Source organism: Schistocerca cancellata, unplaced genomic scaffold (assembly GCF_023864275.1).
Source record: "Schistocerca cancellata isolate TAMUIC-IGC-003103 unplaced genomic scaffold, iqSchCanc2.1 HiC_scaffold_1102, whole genome shotgun sequence".
Lineage (NCBI taxonomy): Eukaryota > Metazoa > Arthropoda > Insecta > Orthoptera > Acrididae > Schistocerca > Schistocerca cancellata.
This window is the reverse complement of record NW_026047101.1, coordinates 1,218,618-1,237,564: the sequence shown is the minus strand read 5'-3', so window position 1 is coordinate 1,237,564 and position 18,947 is coordinate 1,218,618.

Below are 18,947 nucleotides of genomic sequence, written 5' to 3'. Positions count from 1 at the left end.
GTATTGAATCGGGAAGCAATTTGAGTGTTCCATCGTCATTAGGAGGCCCTGAACGTTACAATTCACTATCAGTTTTTCGTCCGATTCGAAAATCTATGAGTCACAGCAGGCCTGCCATAAGGTGCCCGAGGCAGCAATAGACCCATGGAGACAAGTCTGCTGGAGGACGATGTATTGAATCGGGACGCAATTTGAGTGATCCATCGTCATTAGGTGGCCCTGAACGTTACAATTCACTAACAGTTTTTCATCCCATTCTATAATCTAGACTCCCAGCTGCCCGAGGCAGCAATAGTCCCATGGAGTCAAGTCGGCTAGTGGACGATGTACTGAATCGGGACGCAATTTGTGTGGTCCATCGTCATTAGGTGGCCCTGAATGTTACAATTCACTATCAGTTTTTCGTCCCATTCGATAATCTAGACTCACAGCAGAACGGCCATAAGGTGCCCGAGGCAGCAATAGATCCATGGTGTCAAGTCGGCTGGAGGACGATGTATTGAATCGGGACGCAATTTGAGTGATCCATCGTCATTAGGTGGCCCTGAACGTTACAATTCACTATCAGTTTTTCGTCCCATTCGATAATCTAGACTCACAGCAGAACGGCCATAAGGTGCCCAAGGCAGCAATAGACCCATGGAGACAGGTCTGCTGGAGGATGATGTATTGAATCGGGACTCAATGTGAGTGTTCCATCGTCATTAGGAGGCCCTGAACGTTACAATTCACCATCAGTTTTTCGTCCGATTCGAAAATCTTTGAGTCACAGCAGGCCTGACATAAGGTGCCCGAGGCAGCAATAGACCCATGGAGACAAGTCTGCTGGAGGACGATGTATTGAATCGGGACGCAATTTCAGTGATCCATCGTCATTAGGTGGCCCTGAACGTTACAATTCACTATCAGTTTTTCATCCCATTCTATAATCTAGTCTCACAGCAGAACGGCCATAAATGCCCGAGGCAGCAATAGTCCCATGGAGTCAAGTCGGCTAGTGGACGATGTACTGAATCGGGACGCAATTTGTGTGGTCCATCGTCATTAGGTGGCCCTGAATGTTACAAATCACTATCAGTTTTTCGTCCGATTCGAAAATCTTTGACTCACAGCAGAACGGCCATAAGGTGCCCGAGGCAGCAATCGACCCATGGAGACAAGTCTGCTGGAGGACGAAGTATTGAATCGGGACGATATTTGAGTGATCCATCGTCATTAGGTGGCCCTGAAAGTTACAATTCACTATCAGTTTTTCGTCCGATTCGAAAATCTTTGACTCACAGCAGAACGGCCATAAGGTGCCCGAGGCAGCAATAGACGCATGGAGACAAGTCTGCTGGAGGACAATGTATTGAATCGGGAAGCAATTTGAGTGTTCCATCGTCATTAGGAGGCCCTGAACGTTACAATTCACTATCAGTTTTTCATCCCATTCTATAATCTAGACTCACCGCAGAACGGCCATAAGGTGCCCGAGGCAGCAATAGACCCATGGAGACAAGTCTGCTGGAGGACGATGTATTGAATCGGGACGCAATTTGAGTGATCCATCGTCATTAGGTGGCCCTGAACGTTACAATTCACTATCAGTTTTTCGTCCCATTCGATAATCTAGACTCACAGCAGAACGGCCATAAGGTGCCCAAGGCAGCAATAGACCCATGGAGACAAGTCTGCTGGAGGACGATGTATTGAATCGGGACTCAATTTGAGTGTTCCATCGTCATTAGGAGGCCCTGAACGTTACAATTCACCATCAGTTTTTCGTCCGATTCGAAAATCTTTGAGTCACAGCAGGCCTGACATAAGGTGCCCGAGGCAGCAATAGACCCATGGAGACAAGTCTGCTGGAGGACGATGTAATGAATCGGGACGCAATTTCAGTGATCCATCGTCATTAGGTGGCCCTGAACGTTACAATTCACTATCAGTTTTTCATCCCATTCTATAATCTAGTCTCACAGCAGAACGGCCATAAATGCCAGAGGCAGCAATAGTCCCATGGAGTCAAGTCGGCTAGTGGACGATGTACTGAATCGGGACGCAATTTGTGTGGTCCATCGTCATTAGGTGGCCCTGAATGTTACAAATCACTATCAGTTTTTCGTCCGATTCGAAAATCTTTGACTCACAGCAGAACGGCCATAAGGTGCCCGAGGCAGCAATCGACCCATGGAGACAAGTCTGCTGGAGGACGAAGTATTGAATCGGGACGATATTTGAGTGATCCATCGTCATTAGGTGGCCGTGAAAGTTACAATTCACTATCAGTTTTTCGTCCGATTCGAAAATCTTTGACTCACAGCAGAACGGCCATAAGGTGCCCGAGGCAGCAATAGACGCATGGAGACAAGTCTGCTGGAGGACAATGTATTGAATCGGGAAGCAATTTGAGTGTTCCATCGTCATTAGGAGGCCCTGAACGTTACAATTCACTATCAGTTTTTCATCCCATTCTATAATCTAGACTCACCGCAGAACGGCCATAAGGTGCCCGAGGCAGCAATAGACCCATGGAGACAAGTCTGCTGGAGGACGATGTATTGAATCGGGACGCAATTTGAGTGATCCATCGTCATTAGGTGGCCCTGAACGTTACAATTCACTATCAGTTTTTCGTCCCATTCGATAATCTAGACCCACAGCAGAACGGCCATAAGGTGCCCAAGGCAGCAATAGACCCATGGAGACAAGTCTGCTGGAGGACGATGTATTGAATCGGGACTCAATTTGAGTGTTCCATCGTCATTAGGAGGCCCTGAACGACACAATTCACCATCAGTTTTTCGTCCGATTCGAAAATCTTTGAGTCACAGCAGGCCTGACATAAGGTGCCCGAGGCAGCAATAGACCCATGGAGACAAGTCTGCTGGAGGACGATGTAATGAATCGGGACGCAATTTCAGTGATCCATCGTCATTAGGTGGCCCTGAACGTTACAATTCACTATCAGTTTTTCATCCCATTCTATAATCTAGTCTCACAGCAGAACGGCCATAAATGCCAGAGGCAGCAATAGTCCCATGGAGTCAAGTCGGCTAGTGGACGATGTACTGAATCGGGACGCAATTTGTGTGGTCCATCGTCATTAGGTGGCCCTGAATGTTACAAATCACTATCAGTTTTTCGTCCGATTCGAAAATCTTTGACTCACAGCAGAACGGCCATAAGGTGCCCGAGGCAGCAATCGACCCATGGAGACAAGTCTGCTGGAGGACGATGTATTGAATCGGGACGATATTTGAGTGATCCATCGTCATTAGGTGGCCCTGAAAGTTACAATTCACTATCAGTTTTTCGTCCGATTCGAAAATCTTTGACTCACAGCAGAACGGCCATAAGGTGCCCGAGGCAGCAATCGACCCATGGAGACAAGTCTGCTGGAGGACGATGTATTGAATCGGGACGCAATTTGAGTAATCCATCGTCATTAGGTGGCCGTGAAAGTTACAATTCACTATCAGTTTTTCGTCCGATTCGAAAATCTTTGACTCACAGCAGAACGGCCATAAGGTGCCCGAGGCAGCAATAGACGCATGGAGACAAGTCTGCTGGAGGACAATGTATTGAATCGGGAAGCAATTTGAGTGTTCCATCGTCATTAGGAGGCCCTGAACGTTACAATTCACTATCAGTTTTTCATCCCATTCTATAATCTAGACTCACAGCAGAACGGCCATAAAGTGCCCGAGGCAGCAATAGACGCATAGAGACAAGTCTGCTGGAGGACGATGTATTGAATCGGGACGCAATTTGAGTGTTCCATCGTCATTAGGAGGCCCTGAACGTTACAATTCACTATCAGTTTTTCGTCTGATTCGAAAATCTTTGAGTCACAGCAGGCCTGCCATAAGGTGCCCGAGGCAGCAATAGACCCATGGAGACAAGTCTGCTGGAGGACGATGTATTGAATCGGGACGCAATTTGAGTGATCCATCGTCATTAGGTGGCCCTGAACGTTACAATTCACTATCAGTTTTTCATCCCATTCTATAATCTAGACTCACAGCAGAACGGCCATAAGGTGCCCGAGGCAGCAATCGACCCATGGAGACAAGTCTGCTGGAGGACGATGTATTGAATCGGGACGCAATTTGAGTGATCCATCGTCATTAGGTGGCCCTGAAAGTTGCAATTCACTATCAGTTTTTCGTCCGATTCGAAAATCTTTGACTCACAGCAGAACGGCAATAAGGTCCCCGAGGCAGCAATAGACCCATGAAGTCAAGTCTGCTGGAGGACGATGTATTGAATCAGGACGCAATTTGAGTGATCCATCGTCATTAGGTGGCCCTTAACGTTACAATTCACTATCAGTTTTTCGTCCCATTCGATAATCTAGACTCACAGCAGAACGGCCATAAGGTGCCCGAGGCAGCAATAGACCCATGGAGACAAGTCGGTTGGGGACGATGTATTGAATCGGACCGCAATTTGAGTGATCCATCGTCATTAGGTGGCCCTGAACGTTACAATTCACTATCAGTTTTTCGTCCCATTCGATAATCTAGATTCACAGCAGAACGGCCATAAGGTGCCCGAGGCAGCAATAGACCCATGGAGTCAACTCGGCTGGAGGACGATGTATTGAATCGGGACGCAATTTGCGTGGTCCATCGTCATTAGGTGGCCCTGAATGTTACAATTCACAATCAGTTTTTCGTCCGATTCGAAAATCTTTGACTCACAGCAGAACGGCCATAAGGTGCCCGAGGCAGCAATAGACGCATGGAGACAAGTCTGCTGGAGGACGATGTATTGAATCGGGACGCAATTTGAGTGTTCCAACGTCATTAGGAGGCCCTGAACGTTACAATTCACTATCAGTTTTTCGTCCGATTCGAAAATCTTTGACTCACAGCAGAACGGCCATAAGGTGCCCGAGGCAGCAATAGACCCATGGAGACAAGTCTGCTGGAGGACGATGTATTGAATCGGGACGCAATTTGAGTGTTCCATCGTCATTAGGAGGCCCTGAACGTTACAATTCACTATCAGTTTTTCGTCCGATTCGAAAATCTTTGACTCACAGCAGAACGGCCATAAGGTGCCCGAGGCAGCAATAGACCCATTAAGTCAAGTCTGCTTGAGGACGATGTATTGAATCAGGACGCAATTTGAGTGTTCCATCGTCATTAGGTGGCCCTGAACGTTACAATTCACTATCAGTTTTTCGTCCCATTCAATAATCTAGACTCACAGCAGAACGGCCATAAGGTGCCCGAGGCAGCAATTGACCCATGGAGTCAACTCAGCTGGAGGACGATGTATTGAATCGGGACGCAATTTGCGTGGTCCATCGTCATTAGGTGGCCCTGAATGTTACAATTCACTATCAGTTTTTCGTCCGATTCGAAAATCTTTGACTCACAGCAGAACGGCCATAAGGTGCCCGAGGCAGCATTAGACGCATGGAGACAAGTCTGCTGGAGGACGATGTATTGAATCGGGACGCAATTTGAGTGTTCCATCGTCATTAGGAGGCCCTGAACGTTACAATTCACTATCAGTTTTTCGTCCGATTCGAAAATCTTTGAGTCACAGCAGGCCTGCCATAAGGTGACCGAGGCAGCAATAGACCCATGGAGACAAGTCTGCTGGAGGACGATGTATTGAATCGGGACGCAATTTGAGTGATCCATCGTCATTAGGTGGCCCTGAACGTTACAATTCACTATCAGTTTTTCATCCCATTCTATAATCTAGACTCCCAGCTGCCCGAGGCAGCAATAGTCCCATGGAGTCAAGTCGGCTAGTGGACGATGTACTGAATCGGGACGAAATTTGTGTGGTCCATCGTCATTAGGTGGCCCTGAATGTTACAAATCACTATCAGTTTTTCGTCCGATTCGAAAATCTTTGACTCACAGCAGAACGGCCATAAGGTGCCCGAAACAGCAATCGACCCATGGAGACAAGTCTGCTGGAGGACGATGTATTGAATCGGGACGCAATTTGAGTGATCCATCGTCATTAGCTGGCCCTGAAAGTTACAATTCACTATCAGTTTTTCGTCCGATTCGAAAATCTTTGACTCACAGCAGAACGGCCATAAGGTGCCCGAGGCAGCAATCGACCCATGGAGACAAGTCTGCTGGAGGACGATGTATTGAATCGGGACGCAATTTGAGTAATCCATCGTCATTAGGTGGCCGTGAAAGTTACAATTCACTATCAGTTTTTCGTCCGATTCGAAAATCTTTGACTCACAGCAGAACGGCCATAAGGTGCCCGAGGCAGCAATAGACGCATGGAGACAAGTCTGCTGGAGGACAATGTATTGAATCGGGAAGCAATTTGAGTGTTCCATCGTCATTAGGAGGCCCTGAACGTTACAATTCACTATCAGTTTTTCGTCCGATTCGAAAATCTATGAGTCACAGCAGGCCTGCCATAAGGTGCCCGAGGCAGCAATAGACCCATGGAGACAAGTCTGCTGGAGGACGATGTATTGAATCGGGACGCAATTTGAGTGATCCATCGTCATTAGGTGGCCCTGAACGTTACAATTCACTATCAGTTTTTCATCCCATTCTATAATCTAGACTCCCAGCTGCCCGAGGCAGCAATAGTCCCATGGAGTCAAGTCGGCTAGTGGACGATGTACTGAATCGGGACGCAATTTGTGTGGTCCATCGTCATTAGGTGGCCCTGAATGTTACAATTCACTATCAGTTTTTCGTCCCATTCGATAATCTAGACTCACAGCAGAACGGCCATAAGGTGCCCGAGGCAGCAATAGATCCATGGTGTCAAGTCGGCTGGAGGACGATGTATTGAATCGGGACGCAATTTGAGTGATCCATCGTCATTAGGTGGCCCTGAACGTTACAATTCACTATCAGTTTTTCGTCCCATTCGATAATCTAGACTCACAGCAGAACGGCCATAAGGTGCCCAAGGCAGCAATAGACCCATGGAGACAGGTCTGCTGGAGGATGATGTATTGAATCGGGACTCAATGTGAGTGTTCCATCGTCATTAGGAGGCCCTGAACGTTACAATTCACCATCAGTTTTTCGTCCGATTCGAAAATCTTTGAGTCACAGCAGGCCTGACATAAGGTGCCCGAGGCAGCAATAGACCCATGGAGACAAGTCTGCTGGAGGACGATGTATTGAATCGGGACGCAATTTCAGTGATCCATCGTCATTAGGTGGCCCTGAACGTTACAATTCACTATCAGTTTTTCATCCCATTCTATAATCTAGTCTCACAGCAGAACGGCCATAAATGCCCGAGGCAGCAATAGTCCCATGGAGTCAAGTCGGCTAGTGGACGATGTACTGAATCGGGACGCAATTTGTGTGGTCCATCGTCATTAGGTGGCCCTGAATGTTACAAATCACTATCAGTTTTTCGTCCGATTCGAAAATCTTTGACTCACAGCAGAACGGCCATAAGGTGCCCGAGGCAGCAATCGACCCATGGAGACAAGTCTGCTGGAGGACGAAGTATTGAATCGGGACGATATTTGAGTGATCCATCGTCATTAGGTGGCCCTGAAAGTTACAATTCACTATCAGTTTTTCGTCCGATTCGAAAATCTTTGACTCACAGCAGAACGGCCATAAGGTGCCCGAGGCAGCAATCGACCCATGGAGACAAGTCTGCTGGAGGACGATGTATTGAATCGGGACGCAATTTGAGTAATCCATCGTCATTAGGTGGCCGTGAAAGTTACAATTCACTATCAGTTTTTCGTCCGATTCGAAAATCTTTGACTCACAGCAGAACGGCCATAAGGTGCCCGAGGCAGCAATAGACGCATGGAGACAAGTCTGCTGGAGGACAATGTATTGAATCGGGAAGCAATTTGAGTGTTCCATCGTCATTAGGAGGCCCTGAACGTTACAATTCACTATCAGTTTTTCGTCCGATTCGAAAATCTTTGAGTCACAGCAGGCCTGCCATAAGGTGCCCGAGGCAGCAATAGACCCATGGAGACAAGTCTGCTGGAGGACGATGTATTGAATCGGGACGCAATTTGAGTGATCCATCGTCATTAGGTGGCCCTGAACGTTACAATTCACTATCAGTTTTTCGTCCCATTCGATAATCTAGACTCACAGCAGAACGGCCATAAGGTGCCCAAGGCAGCAATAGACCCATGGAGACAAGTCTGCTGGAGGACGATGTATTGAATCGGGACTCAATTTGAGTGTTCCATCGTCATTAGGAGGCCCTGAACGTTACAATTCACCATCAGTTTTTCGTCCGATTCGAAAATCTTTGAGTCACAGCAGGCCTGACATAAGGTGCCCGAGGCAGCAATAGACCCATGGAGACAAGTCTGCTGGAGGACGATGTATTGAATCGGGACGCAATTTCAGTGATCCATCGTCATTAGGTGGCCCTGAACGTTACAATTCACTATCAGTTTTTCATCCCATTCTATAATCTAGTCTCACAGCAGAACGGCCATAAATGCCCGAGGCAGCAATAGTCCCATGGAGTCAAGTCGGCTAGTGGACGATGTACCGAATCGGGACGCAATTTGTGTGGTCCATCGTCATTAGGTGGCCCTGAATGTTACAAATCACTATCAGTTTTTCGTCCGATTCGAAAATCTTTGACTCACAGCAGAACGGCCATAAGGTGCCCGAGGCAGCAATCGACCCATGGAGACAAGTCTGCTGGAGGACGATGTATTGAATCGGGACGATATTTGAGTGATCCATCGTCATTAGGTGGCCCTGAAAGTTACAATTCACTATCAGTTTTTCGTCCGATTCGAAAATCTTTGACTCACAGCAGAACGGCCATAAGGTGCCCGAGGCAGCAATCGACCCATGGAGACAAGTCTGCTGGAGGACGATGTATTGAATCGGGACGCAATTTGAGTAATCCATCGTCATTAGGTGGCCGTGAAAGTTACAATTCACTATCAGTTTTTCGTCCGATTCGAAAATTTTTGACTCACAGCAGAACGGCCATAAGGTGCCCGAGGCAGCAATAGACGCATGGAGACAAGTCTGCTGGAGGACAATGTATTGAATCGGGAAGCAATTTGAGTGTTCCATCGTCATTAGGAGGCCCTGAACGTTACAATTCACTATCAGTTTTTCATCCCATTCTATAATCTAGACTCACCGCAGAACGGCCATAAGGTGCCCGAGGCAGCAATCGATCCATGGAGACAAGTCTGCTGGAGGACGATGTATTGAATCGAGACGCAATTTGAGTGATCCATCGTCATTAGGTGGCCCTGAAAGTTACAATTCACTATCAGTTTTTCGTCCGATTCGAAAATCTTTGACTCACAGCAGAATGGCAATAAGGTGCCCGAGGCAGCAATAGACCCATGAAGTCAAGTCTGCTGGAGGACGATGTATTGAATCAGGACGCAATGTGAGTGATCCATCGTCATTAGGTGGCCCTGAACGTTACAATTCACTATCAGTTTTTCGTCCCATTCGATAATCTAGACTCACAGCAGAACGGCCTTAAGGTGCCCGAGGCAGCAATAGACCCATGGAGTCAGGTCGGCTGGAGGACGATGTACTGAATCGGGACGCAATTTGTGTGGTCTATCGTCATTAGGTGGCCCTGAACGTTACAATTCACTATCAGTTTTTCCTCCGATACGAAAATCTTTGACTCACAGCAGAACGGCCATAAGGTGCCCGAGGCAGCAATAGACCCATGGAGACAAGTCTCCTGGACGACGATGTATTGAATCGGGACGCAATTTGAGTGATCCATCGTCATTAGGTGGCCCTGAACGTTACAATTCACTATCAGTTTTTCATCCCATTCTATAATCTAGACTCCCAGCTGCCCGAGGCAGCAATAGTCCCATGGAGTCAAGTCGGCTAGTGGACGATGTACTGAATCGGGACGCAATTTGTGTGGTCCATCGTCATTAGGTGGCCCTGAATGTTACAATTCACTATCAGTTTTTCGTCCCATTCGATAATCTAGACTCACAGCAGAACGGCCATAAGGTGCCCAAGGCAGCAATAGACCCATGGAGACAAGTCTGCTGGAGGATGATGTATTGAATCGGGACTCAATGTGAGTGTTCCATCGTCATTAGGAGGCCCTGAACGTTACAATTCACCATCAGTTTTTCGTCCGATTCGAAAATCTTTGAGTCACAGCAGGCCTGACATAAGGTGCCCGAGGCAGCAATAGACCCATGGAGACAAGTCTGCTGGAGGACGATGTATTGAATCGGGACGCAATTTCAGTGATCCATCGTCATTAGGTGGCCCTGAACGTTACAATTCACTATCAGTTTTTCATCCCATTCTATAATCTAGTCTCACAGCAGAACGGCCATAAATGCCCGAGGCAGCAATAGTCCCATGGAGTCAAGGCGGCTAGTGGACGATGTACTGAATCGGGACGCAATTTGTGTGGTCCATCGTCATTAGGTGGCCCTGAATGTTACAAATCACTATCAGTTTTTCGTCCGATTCGAAAATCTTTGACTCACAGCAGAACGGCCATAAGGTGCCCGAGGCAGCAATCGACCCATGGAGACAAGTCTGCTGGAGGACGAAGTATTGAATCGGGACGATATTTGAGTGATCCATCGTCATTAGGTGGCCCTGAAAGTTACAATTCACTATCAGTTTTTCGTCCGATTCGAAAATCTTTGACTCACAGCAGAACGGCCATAAGGTGCCCGAGGCAGCAATCGACCCATGGAGACAAGTCTGCTGGAGGACGATGTATTGAATCGGGACGCAATTTGAGTAATCCATCGTCATTAGGTGGCCGTGAAAGTTACAATTCACTATCAGTTTTTCGTCCGATTCGAAAATCTTTGACTCACAGCAGAACGGCCATAAGGTGCCCGAGGCAGCAATAGACGCATGGAGACAAGTCTGCTGGAGGACAATGTATTGAATCGGGAAGCAATTTGAGTGTTCCATCGTCATTAGGAGGCCCTGAACGTTACAATTCACTATCAGTTTTTCGTCCGATTCGAAAATCTTTGAGTCACAGCAGGCCTGCCATAAGGTGCCCGAGGCAGCAATAGACCCATGGAGACAAGTCTGCTGGAGGACGATGTATTGAATCGGGACGCAATTTGAGTGATCCATCGTCATTAGGTGGCCCTGAACGTTACAATTCACTATCAGTTTTTCGTCCCATTCGATAATCTAGACTCACAGCAGAACGGCCATAAGGTGCCCAAGGCAGCAATAGACCCATGGAGACAAGTCTGCTGGAGGACGATGTATTGAATCGGGACTCAATTTGAGTGTTCCATCGTCATTAGGAGGCCCTGAACGTTACAATTCACCATCAGTTTTTCGTCCGATTCGAAAATCTTTGAGTCACAGCAGGCCTGACATAAGGTGCCCGAGGCAGCAATAGACCCATGGAGACAAGTCTGCTGGAGGACGATGTATTGAATCGGGACGCAATTTCAGTGATCCATCGTCATTAGGTGGCCCTGAACGTTACAATTCACTATCAGTTTTTCATCCCATTCTATAATCTAGTCTCACAGCAGAACGGCCATAAATGCCCGAGGCAGCAATAGTCCCATGGAGTCAAGTCGGCTAGTGGACGATGTACTGAATCGGGACGCAATTTGTGTGGTCCATCGTCATTAGGTGGCCCTGAAAGTTACAATTCACTATCAGTTTTTCGTCCGATTCGAAAATCTTTGACTCACAGCAGAACGGCCATAAGGTGCCCGAGGCAGCAATCGACCCATGGAGACAAGTCTGCTGGAGGACGATGTATTGAATCGGGACGCAATTTGAGTAATCCATCGTCATTAGGTGGCCGTGAAAGTTACAATTCACTATCAGTTTTTCGTCCGATTCGAAAATCTTTGACTCACAGCAGAACGGCCATAAGGTGCCCGAGGCAGCAATAGACGCATGGAGACAAGTCTGCTGGAGGACAATGTATTGAATCGGGAAGCAATTTGAGTGTTCCATCGTCATTAGGAGGCCCTGAACGTTACAATTCACTATCAGTTTTTCATCCCATTCTATAATCTAGACTCACCGCAGAACGGCCATAAGGTGCCCGAGGCAGCAATCGACCCATGGAGACAAGTCTGCTGGAGGACGATGTATTGAATCGAGACGCAATTTGAGTGATCCATCGTCATTAGGTGGCCCTGAAAGTTTCAATTCACTATCAGTTTTTCGTCCGATTCGAAAATCTTTGACTCACAGCAGAACGGCAATAAGGTGCCCGAGGCAGCAATAGACCCATGAAGTCAAGTCTGCTGGAGGACGATGTATTGAATCAGGACGCAATGTGAGTGATCCATCGTCATTAGGTGGCCCTGAACGTTACAATTCACTATCAGTTTTTCGTCCCATTCGATAATCTAGACTCACAGCAGAACGGCCTTAAGGTGCCCGAGGCAGCAATAGACCCATGGAGTCAGGTCGGCTGGAGGACGATGTACTGAATCGGGACGCAATTTGTGTGGTCCATCGTCATTAGGTGGCCCTGAACGTTACAATTCACTATCAGTTTTTCCTCCGATTCGAAAATCTTTGACTCACAGCAGAACGGCCATAAGGTGCCCGAGGCAGCAATAGACCCATGGAGACAAGTCTCCTGGACGACGATGTATTGAATCGGGACGCAATTTGAGTGTTCCATCGTCATTAGGTTGCCCTGAACGTTACAATTCACTATCAGTTTTTCGTCCGATTCGAAAATCTTTGAGTCACAGCAGGACTGCCATAAGGTGCCCGAGGCAGCAATAGACCCATGGAGACAAGTCTGCTGGAGGACGATGTATTGAATCGGGACGCAATTTGAGTGATCCATCGTCATTAGGTGGCCCTGAACGTTACAATTCACTATCAGTTTTTCATCCCATTCGATAATCTAGACTCACAGCTGAACGGCCATAAGGTGCCCGAGGCAGCAATAGACCCATGGAGACAAGTCTGCTGGAGGACGATGTATTGAATCGGGACGCAATTTGAGTGTTCCATCGTCATTAGGAGGCCCTGAACGTTACAATTCACTATCAGTTTTTCGTCCGATTCGAAAATCTTTGAGTCACAGCAGGCCTGACATAAGGTGCCCGAGGCAGCAATAGACCCACGGAGACAAGTCTGCTGGAGGACGATGTATTGAATCGGGACACAATTTCAGTGATCCATCGTCATTAGGTGGCCCTGAACGTTACAATTCACTATCAGTTTTTCATCCCATTCGATAATCTAGACTCACAGCTGAACGGCCATAAGGTGCCCGAGGCAGCAATAGACCCATGGAGACAAGTCTGCTGGAGGACGATGTACTGAATCGGGACGCAATTTGAGTGTTCCATCGTCATTAGGAGGCCCTGAACGTTACAATTCACTATCAGTTTTTCGTCCGATTCGAAAATCTTTGAGTCACAGCAGGCCTGCCATAAGGTGACCGAGGCAGCAATAGACCCATGGAGACAAGTCTGCTGGAGGACGATGTATTGAATCGGGACGCAATTTGAGTGATCCATCGTCATTAGGTGGCCCTGAACGTTACAATTCACTATCAGTTTTTCATCCCATTCTATAATCTAGACTCCCAGCTGCCCGAGGCAGCAATAGTCCCATGGAGTCAAGTCGGCTAGTGGACGATGTACTGAATCGGGACGAAATTTGTGTGGTCCATCGTCATTAGGTGGCCCTGAATGTTACAAATCACTATCAGTTTTTCGTCCGATTCGAAAATCTTTGACTCACAGCAGAACGGCCATAAGGTGCCCGAAACAGCAATCGACCCATGGAGTCAAGTCTGCTGGAGGACGATGTATTGAATCGGGACGCAATTTGAGTGATCCATCGTCATTAGCTGGCCCTGAAAGTTACAATTCACTATCAGTTTTTCGTCCGATTCGAAAATCTTTGACTCACAGCAGAACGGCCATAAGGTGCCCGAGGCAGCAATCGACCCATGGAGACAAGTCTGCTGGAGGACGATGTATTGAATCGGGACGCAATTTGAGTAATCCATCGTCATTAGGTGGCCGTGAAAGTTACAATTCACTATCAGTTTTTCGTCCGATTCGAAAATCTTTGACTCACAGCAGAACGGCATTAAGGTGCCCGAGGCAGCAATAGACGCATGGAGACAAGTCTGCTGGAGGACAATGTATTGAATCGGGAAGCAATTTGAGTGTTCCATCGTCATTAGGAGGCCCTGAACGTTACAATTCACTATCAGTTTTTCGTCCGATTCGAAAATCTATGAGTCACAGCAGGCCTGCCATAAGGTGCCCGAGGCAGCAATAGACCCATGGAGACAAGTCTGCTGGAGGACGATGTATTGAATCGGGACGCAATTTGAGTGATCCATCGTCATTAGGTGGCCCTGAACGTTACAATTCACTATCAGTTTTTCATCCCATTCTATAATCTAGACTCCCAGCTGCCCGAGGCAGCAATAGTCCCATGGAGTCAAGTCGGCTAGTGGACGATGTACTGAATCGGGACGCAATTTGTGTGGTCCATCGGCATTAGGTGGCCCTGAATGTTACAATTCACTATCAGTTTTTCGTCCCATTCGATAATCTAGACTCACAGCAGAACGGCCATAAGGTGCCCGAGGCAGCAATAGACCCATGGTGTCAAGTCGGCTGGAGGACGATGTATTGAATCGGGACGCAATTTGAGTGATCCATCGTCATAAGGTGGCCCTGAACGTTACAATTCACTATCAGTTTTTCGTCCGATTCGAAAATCTTTGACTCACAGCAGAACGGCCATATGGTGCCCGAGGCAGCAATCGACCCATGGAGACAAGTCTGCTGGAGGACGATGTATTGAATCGGGACGCAATTTGAATGATCCATCGTCATTAGGTGGCCCTGAAAGTTACAATTCACTATCAGTTTTTCGTCCGATTCGAAAATCTTTGACTCACAGCAGAACGGCAATAAGGTGCCCGAGGCAGCAATAGACGCATAGAGACAAGTCTGCTGGAGGACGATGTATTGAATCGGGACGCAATTTGAGTGTTCCATCGTCATTAGGAGGCCCTGAACGTTACAATTCACTATCAGTTTTTCGTCCGATTCGAAAATCTTTGAGTCACAGCAGGCCTGCCATAAGGTGCCCGAGGCGGCAATAGACCCATGGAGACAAGTCTGCTGGAGGACGATGTATTGAATCGGGACGCAATTTGAGTGATCCATCGTCATTAGGTGGCCCTGAACGTTACAATTCACTATCAGTTTTTCATCCCATTCTATAATCTAGACTCACAGCAGAACGGCCATAAGGTGCCCGAGGCAGCAATCGACCCATGGAGACAAGTCTGCTGGAGGACGATGTATTGAATCGGGACGCAATTTGAGTGATCCATCGTCATTAGGTGGCCCTGAAAGTTGCAATTCACTATCAGTTTTTCGTCCGATTCGAAAATCTTTGACTCACAGCAGAACGGCAATAAGGTCCCCGAGGCAGCAATAGACCCATGAAGTCAAGTCTGCTGGAGGACGATGTATTGAATCAGGACGCAATTTGAGTGATCCATCGTCATTAGGTGGCCCTGAACGTTACAATTCACTATCAGTTTTTCGTCCCATTCGATAATCTAGATTCACAGCAGAACGGCCATAAGGTGCCCGAGGCAGCAATAGACCCATGGAGTCAACTCGGCTGGAGGACGATGTATTGAATCGGGACGCAATTTGCGTGGTCCATCGTCATTAGGTGGCCCTGAATGTTACAATTCACAATCAGTTTTTCGTCCGATTCGAAAATCTTTGACTCACAGCAGAACGGCCATAAGGTGCCCGAGGCAGCAATAGACGCATGGAGACAAGTCTGCTGGAGGACGATGTATTGAATCGGGACGCAATTTGAGTGTTCCATCGTCATTAGGAGGCCCTGAACGTTACAATTCACTATCAGTTTTTCGTCCGATTCGAAAATCTTTGACTCACAGCAGAACGGCCATAAGGTGCCCGAGGCAGCAATAGACCCATGGAGACAAGTCTGCTGGAGGACGATGTATTGAATCGGGACGCAATTTGAGTGTTCCATCGTCATTAGGAGGCCCTGAACGTTACAATTCACTATCAGTTTTTCGTCCGATTCGAATATCTTTGACTCACAGCAGAACGGCCATAAGGTGCCCGAGGCAGCAATAGACCCATGAAGTCAAGTCTGCTTGAGGACGATGTATTGAATCAGGACGCAATTTGAGTGTTCCATCGTCATTAGGTGGCCCTGAACGTTACAATTCACTATCAGTTTTTCGTCCCATTCAATAATCTAGACTCACAGCAGAACGGCCATAAGGTGCCCGAGGCAGCAATTGACCCATGGAGTCAACTCGGCTGGAGGACGATGTATTGAATCGGGACGCAATTTGCGTGGTCCATCGTCATTAGGTGGCCCTGAATGTTACAATTCACTATCAGTTTTTCGTCCGATTCGAAAATCTTTGACTCACAGCAGAACGGCCATAAGGTGCCCGAGGCAGCATTAGACGCATGGAGACAAGTCTGCTGGAGGACGATGTATTGAATCGGGACGCAATTTGAGTGTTCCATCGTCATTAGGAGGCCCTGAACGTTACAATTCACTATCAGTTTTTCGTCCGATTCGAAAATCTTTGAGTCACAGCAGGCCTGCCATAAGGTGACCGAGGCAGCAATAGACCCATGGAGACAAGTCTGCTGGAGGACGATGTATTGAATCGGGACGCAATTTGAGTGATCCATCGTCATTAGGTGGCCCTGAACGTTACAATTCACTATCAGTTTTTCATCCCATTCTATAATCTAGACTCCCAGCTGCCCGAGGCAGCAATAGTCCCATGGAGTCAAGTCGGCTAGTGGACGATGTACTGAATCGGGACGAAATTTGTGTGGTCCATCGTCATTAGGTGGCCCTGAATGTTACAAATCACTATCAGTTTTTCGTCCGATTCGAAAATCTTTGACTCACAGCAGAACGGCCATAAGGTGCCCGAAACAGCAATCGACCCATGGTGTCAAGTCGGCTGGAGGACGATGTATTGAATCGGGACGCAATTTGAGTTATCCATCGTCATTAGGTGGCCCTGAACGTTACAATTCACTATCAGTTTTTCGTCCCATTCGATAATCTAGACTCACAGCAGAACGGCCATAAGGTGCCCAAGGCAGCAATAGACCCATGGAGACAAGTCTGCTGGAGGACGATGTATTGAATCGGGACGCAATTTCAGTGATCCATCGTCATTAGGTGGCCCTGAACGTTACAATTCACTATCAGTTTTTCATCCCATTCTATAATCTAGTCTCACAGCAGAACGGCCATAAATGCCCGAGGCAGCAATAGTCCCATGGAGTCAAGTCGGCTAGTGGACGATGTACTGAATCGGGACGCAATTTGTGTGGTCCATCGTCATTAGGTGGCCCTGAATGTTACAAATCACTATCAGTTTTTCGTCCGATTCGAAAATCTTTGACTCACAGCAGAACGGCCATAAGGTGCCCGAGGCAGCAATCGACCCATGGAGACAAGTCTGCTGGAGGACGATGTATTGAATCGGGACGATATTTGAGTGATCCATCGTCATTAGGTGGCCCTGAAAGTTACAATTCACTATCAGTTTTTCGTCCGATTCGAAAATCTTTGACTCACAGCAGAACGGCCATAAGGTGCCCGAGGCAGCAATCGACCCATGGAGACAAGTCTGCTGGAGGGCGATGTATTGAATCGGGTCGCAATTTGAGTAATCCATCGTCATTAGGTGGCCGTGAAAGTTACAATTCACTATCAGTTTTTCGTCCGATTCGAAAATCTTTGAGTCACAGCAGGCCTGCCATAAGGTGCCCGAGGCAGCAATAGACCCATGGAGACAAGTCTGCTGGAGGACGATGTATTGAATCGGGACGCAATTTGAGTGATCCATCGTCATTAGGTGGCCCTGAACGTTACAATTCACTATCAGTTTTTCGTCCCATTCGATAATCTAGACTCACAGCAGAACGGCCATAAGGTGCCCAAGGCAGCAATAGACCCATGGAGACAAGTCTGCTGGAGGACGATGTATTGAATCGGGACTCAATTTGAGTGTTCCATCGTCATTAGGAGGCCCTGAACGTTACAATTCACCATCAGTTTTTCGTCCGATTCGAAAATCTTTGAGTCACAGCAGGCCTGACATAAGGTGCCCGAGGCAGCAATAGACCCATGGAGACAAGTCTGCTGGAGGACGATGTATTGAATCGGGACGCAAATTCAGTGATCCATCGTCATTAGGTGGCCCTGAACGTTACAATTCACTATCAGTTTTTCATCCCATTCTATAATCTAGTCTCACAGCAGAACGGCCATAAATGCCCGAGGCAGCAATCGACCCATGGAGACAAGTCTGCTGGAGGACGATGTATTGAATCGGGACGATATTTGAGTGATCCATCGTCATTAGGTGGCCCTGAAAGTTACAATTCACTATCAGTTTTTCGTCCGATTCGAAAATCTTTGACTCACAGCAGAACGGCCATAAGGTGCCCGAGGCAGCAATCGACCCATGGAGACAAGTCTGCTGGAGGACGATGTATTGAATGGGGACGCTATTTGAGTAATCCATCGTCATTAGGTGGCCGTGAAAGTTACAATTCACTATCAGTTTTTCGTCCGATTCGAAAATCTTTGACTCACAGCAGAACGGCCATAAGGTGCCCGAGGCAGCAATAGACGCATGGAGACAAGTCTGCTTGAGGACGATGTATTGAATCAGGACGCAATTTGAGTGTTCCATCGTCATTAGGTGGCCCTGAACGTTACAATTCACTATCAGTTTTTCGTCCCATTCAATAATCTAGACTCACAGCAGAACGGCCATAAGGTGCCCGAGGCAGCAATTGACCCATGGAGTCAACTCGGCTGGAGGACGATGTATTGAATCGGGACGCAATTTGCGTGGTCCATCGTCATTAGGTGGCCCTGAATGTCACAATTCACTATCAGTTTTTCGTCCGATTCGAAAATCTTTGACTCACAGCAGAACGGCCATAAGGTGCC